At 43.6% G+C, this 5,000-nt stretch overlaps 1 protein-coding gene and 1 long non-coding RNA gene across 16 annotated transcripts in view; both read right to left on the reverse strand.

Moving 5' to 3' along the window:
- LOC135112214 (uncharacterized) overlaps nucleotides 1-5,000 on the reverse strand; it is a 35,174-nt gene that overhangs the window by 24,799 nt on the left and 5,375 nt on the right. For 5 of the 15 annotated variants that reach the window (XR_010274148.1, XR_010274147.1, XR_010274159.1 and 2 more), the window contains exon 3: nucleotides 3,633-3,814. The gene's annotated coding sequence lies outside the window, so the exon portion shown is untranslated. Of the gene's footprint in view, nucleotides 1-3,632; nucleotides 3,815-4,828 lie in introns of all 15 variants that reach the window. The other 10 variants (XR_010274158.1, XR_010274155.1, XR_010274153.1 and 7 more) reach the window with 8 other exon arrangements.
- On the reverse strand, nucleotides 4,413-4,822 carry LOC135112216 (uncharacterized). The gene is made up of 2 exons (XR_010274163.1): nucleotides 4,610-4,822; nucleotides 4,413-4,523 (listed from the first exon to the last, which is right to left on the reverse strand). It is a non-coding gene; the product is annotated as an uncharacterized LOC135112216 (long non-coding RNA).

Raw genomic sequence — 5,000 nt, forward strand, 5'->3', positions numbered from 1 at the left:
GGGAAGAGAGGGTGATATAGTGAGGGGGAGGAGAGATGACTTGCTTTTCTAGAGAGAGAGAGAGAGAGAGAGAGAGAGAGAGAGAGAGAGAGAGAGAGAGAGAGAGAGAGAGAGAGAGAGAGAGAGAGAGAGAGAGAGAGAGACCACCAATAGGTAATCTTCCTCTTCAGTACACCTGGATGGCCTCTCACAGGTGTCTCTCTCTCTCTCTCTCTCTCTCTCTCTCTCTCTCTCTCTCTCTCTCTCTCTCTGTGTGTGTGTGTTTCCTTGTTTTATTTATTTTTTCTTCTTTTCTTTATTTAAAAAAAGTGTCTCCCTCTCTCTCTCTCTCTCTCTCCTCTTTACAGTACATTACGTGTAATAGCAGGTGAGTGAGGAAGACCAGGTAACGGGCTAGAGGAGGAGGAGGAGGAGGAGGAGTAAGTATGAATACGAAAATAAATTGATGAAAATATATGAAGGAAAAATTGAAGGCAGTAATGAGAGAGAGAGAGAGAGAGAGAGAGAGAGAGAGAGAGAGAGAGAGAGAGAGAGAGAGAGAGAGAGAGAGAGAGAGAGAGAGAGAGAGAGAGAGAGAGAGAGAGTTAGACCAGAAAATTAGAAATATTTCAAACGAACCTTCTAAAAATAATAATAATAATAATAATAATAATAATAATAATAATAATAATAATAATAATAATAATAATAATAATAATAACAACAACTAAGGGTTTTCAAGGGTGTTTTTACAGTTCCAATGACAGATTAACAAGATTTCTACTCTAAAAATGCTCTAGTTAAAGTGACACGGGTTTTGAAGGGTGTTTTAATAGTTCCAGTTGCAGATTAACAAGAATTCTACTCTAAAAAGGCTTTAGTTGAAGTGACACGGGTTTTGAAGGGTGTTTTTACGGTTCCAGTGGCAGATTAACAAGATTTCTACATTGTTAACATGAGAAACACTCTTGAAATACCGGGTATTCATCTCTCTGCCCTTGGAAAACCACTTTGGTGAGAGAGGAAAATATTATGAAGGGTGTAGTGGCAGATTAATAAGATTTCTACATTATCAAAAGAAGAAATACCCTCCCAAACACTGCTACACCCTCCCAGACACTGCTACACCTTGCTGAAACCTTATACACTCTCCCAAAAACTGCTACACCCTTCCCAAACACTGTTACACCCTTCCAAACACTGCTACAGTCTCCCAAACACTGCTACACCCTCCCAAACACTGCTACACCCTCCCAAACACTGCTACACCCTCCCAAACACTGCTACAGCCTCCCAAACACTGCTACACCCTCCCAAACACTGCTACAGCCTCCCAAACACTGCTACACCCTCCCAAACACTGCTACAGCCTCCCAAACACTGCTACACCCTCCCAAACACTGCTACAGCCTCCCAAACACTGCTACACCCTCCCAAACACTGCTACAGCCTCCCAAACACTGCTACACCCTCCCAAACACTGCTACACCCTCCCAAACACTGCTACACCCTCCCAATCACTGCTACACCCTCCCAAACACTGCTACACCCTCCCAAACACTGCTACACCCTCCCAATCACTGGTACACCCTCCTAAACACTGCTACACCCTCCCAAACACTGCTACACCCTCCCAAACACTGCTACAGCCTCCCAAACACTGCTACACCCTCCCAAACACTGCTACACCCTCCCAGACACTGCTACACCTTGCTGAAACCTTATACACTCTCCCAAAAACTGCTACACCCTTCCCAAACACTGTTACACCCTTCCAAACACTGCTACAGTCTCCCAAACACTGCTACAGCCTCCCAAACACTGCCACACCCTCCCAAACACTGCTACAGCCTCCCAAACACTGCTACACCCTCCCAAACACTGCTACACCCTCCCAGACACTGCTACACCTTGCTGAAACCTTATACACTCTCCCAAAAACTGCTACACCCTTCCCAAACACTGCTACACCCTTCCCAAACACTGTTACACCCTTCCAAACACTGCTACACCCTTCCAAACACTGCTACAGTCTCCCAAACACTGCTACAGCCTCCCAAACACTGCCACACCCTCCCAAACACTGCTACAGCCTCCCAAACACTGCTACACCCTCCCAAACACTGCTACACCCTCCCAAACACTGTTACACCCTTCCAAACACTGCTACACCCTCCCAAACACTGCTACACCTTTCCAAACACTGCTACACCCTTCCATACAAGTGCTACACCCTCCCACACCCTTCTGAGCACACAAACCACCAAAACAAAGATAAAAACAGATGAAAAACACTTGAATCTTACAAAATAACGCAAATAATTTAATCCCTACTAGTAATAATGATAAAATGCTTAATAGATAAAGAAAACAGCAAATTTTTCCTCCTCCTCGCCTCACTAATACACGGGACAGGGATACGGGAAACTTGTGACGCCCCGAGAGACACTTGAGCTACGGATCGCTCAGTCAGCGCGCCACGTATTTGAAACAGGATGAAACATATTTGGAACTGGATTCGAACGTGTGTGCAAGATTTGAGCCGTGTTTGTCTCCCAGAGCTGCGGCAAGAATGGATATGCGTGGGGCACTAGGGGGGCTAGGGGCTGGGAGAGGCCTGGGGACTGGCTCAGTGAGAGAGAGAGAGAGAGAGAGAGAGAGAGAGAGAGAGAGAGAGAGAGAGAGAGAGAGAGAGAGAGAGAGAGAGAGAGAGAGAGAGAGAGAGAGAGAGAGAATTGTCATACACAAATGAGAAAAATTATTTGATTTCGTAGGATATTTGTTGTTGTTGTTGTTGTTGTAGGAGAGTGAGAGAAGGATATAGAAAGGTTGCTGATGTTATTGTTGTTATTTAGTAGTAGTAGTAGTAGTAGTAGTAGTAGTGTTAATAGTACCGGTCCCCTCTCTCTCTCTCTCTCTCTCTCTCTCTCTCTCTCTCTCTCTCTCTCTCTCTCTCTCTCTCTCCTAATGCAACAAGTATGACCTGACAAAGTGTCCAACTTAAAAGAGAGAGAGAGAGAGAGAGAGAGAGAGAGAGAGAGAGAGAGAGAGAGAGAGAGAGAGAGAGAGAGAGAGAGAGAGAGAGAGAGAGAGAGAGAGAGAGAGAGAGAGAGAAATATGTAGGTGGAGGAGGAGGAGGAGGAGGAGGAGGAGGAGGAGGAGGAGGAGGAGGAGGAGGAGGAGGAGGAGGAGGAGGAGGAGGAGGAGGAGGAGGAAAAATAGTAGACAGAGGAGGAAATAAAAGAGTTGAGGAGAGAGAGAGAGAGAGAGAGAGAGAGAGAGAGAGAGAGAGAGAGATTATTCCCCCCCCTCTCTCTCTCTCTCTCTCTCTCTCTCTCTCTCTCTCTCTCTCTCTCTCTCTCTCTCTCTCTCTCTCTTGTAAATCATTCAGTTACACTAATTACATGCAAATAAATACAATATGTTGTTGTTTCAGTAATAACAATAATAATAATAATAATAATAATAATAATAATAATAATAATAATAATAATAATAATAATTCCTAATTCATCCACACCATTCCTAATTCACATCACCCCTAATTAAACCACTCCTAACTGACCCCATTCCTAGAATTACCCATATCACTCATAACTGCCCATTCCCAGACCTACCCACATCATTGGTAACTCAGGCCGTTCCTAACTTACCCACACAGCGAGGCTCCTCATTATTAACAGTAGTAGTAGTAGTAGTAGTAGTAGTAGTAGTAGTAGTAGCAACTTGAAGGGCGGGAAACAGAAAACCTCTATAACTGTTTTGTAATTCAGTGTCTTCTTCACAGGCACACTCCGGCCATTCTTCATTTCCTGGGTCATTTCACAAGACACTCCTGCAATAAGTAGTAGTAGTAGTAGTAGTAGTAGTAGTAGTAGTAGTAGTAGTAGTAGTAGTAGTAGTAGTAGTAGTAGGAACAGAAAAATATAATAGTGGTAGTAGTAGTAGTGGTGGTAGGAATAATAATAATAGTAGTAGTAGTAGTAGTAGTAGTAGTAGTAGTAGTAGTAGTAGTAGTAGTAGTAGTAGTTGCACACTACTACTACTACCACTACTACTACTACTACTACCACTACCACTACCACTACTACGGTTATCACCACAACCACCATCACTACCAACAACAACAACAACAAAAGGGTGACCGTTCTAATCCCTCAAACTACCGTCCTATTGCTTTAATTTCCTGCCTATCTAAAGTTTTTGAATCTGTCCTCAACAGGGAGATTCTTAAACATGTATCACTTGACAACCTTCTATCTGATCGCCAGTATGGGTTCCGTCAAGGCCGCTCTACTGGTGATCTTCTGGCTTTCCTTACTGAGTCTTGGTCATCCTCTTTTAGAGATTTGGGTGAAACTTTTCCTGTTGCCTTGGACATATCACAAGCTTTTCATAGTCTGGCACAAAGCTTTCATTTCCAAACTACCCTCCTATGGCTTCTATCCTTCTCTCTGTAACTTCATCTCAAGTTTCCTAACCTAACCTAACCTAATATGTAGTGTAGTGTTAACATTGGCAGGCTTATCAAACACTGACTTAACCTAACCTAACCTAACCTAACCTAATGTAACCTAACCTAACCTGACCTAACCTAACTTAACCTAACCTAACCTAACCTGACACCCACTATCATACAAGCTGTGTACACTATGAAGATAAACATTTTTAGCAAGCAAATATTCCAGCATATCTTCTTTACTCTTGTCTTTCTAAACAATACATTTCATTATCTTAGGATGAAGCTTCTCACTGAAATTCACTTCCAAATGTTTTAATCCTTCAGTGATCCTGTGAGGCGCCACCTACCTGCTACCTGCTCTACCTCACCTGCTCTCCACCTGCTTACCCACCTCACTGCTACACACGCACCATTCTCCTCCAGTCTGGGGAAAACTGAGGCCCCTTGGTAGTGGTTGCAGATGCAGGACCACCAGCTACTCCCACACTAAGCTTTACAGGCCAAGAAAGCTTACAATACACAATAACACTGCAAAATATAGTGTATCAGTGAGGACATG

This window comes from Scylla paramamosain, chromosome 23 (assembly GCF_035594125.1).
Source record: "Scylla paramamosain isolate STU-SP2022 chromosome 23, ASM3559412v1, whole genome shotgun sequence".
Lineage (NCBI taxonomy): Eukaryota > Metazoa > Arthropoda > Malacostraca > Decapoda > Portunidae > Scylla > Scylla paramamosain.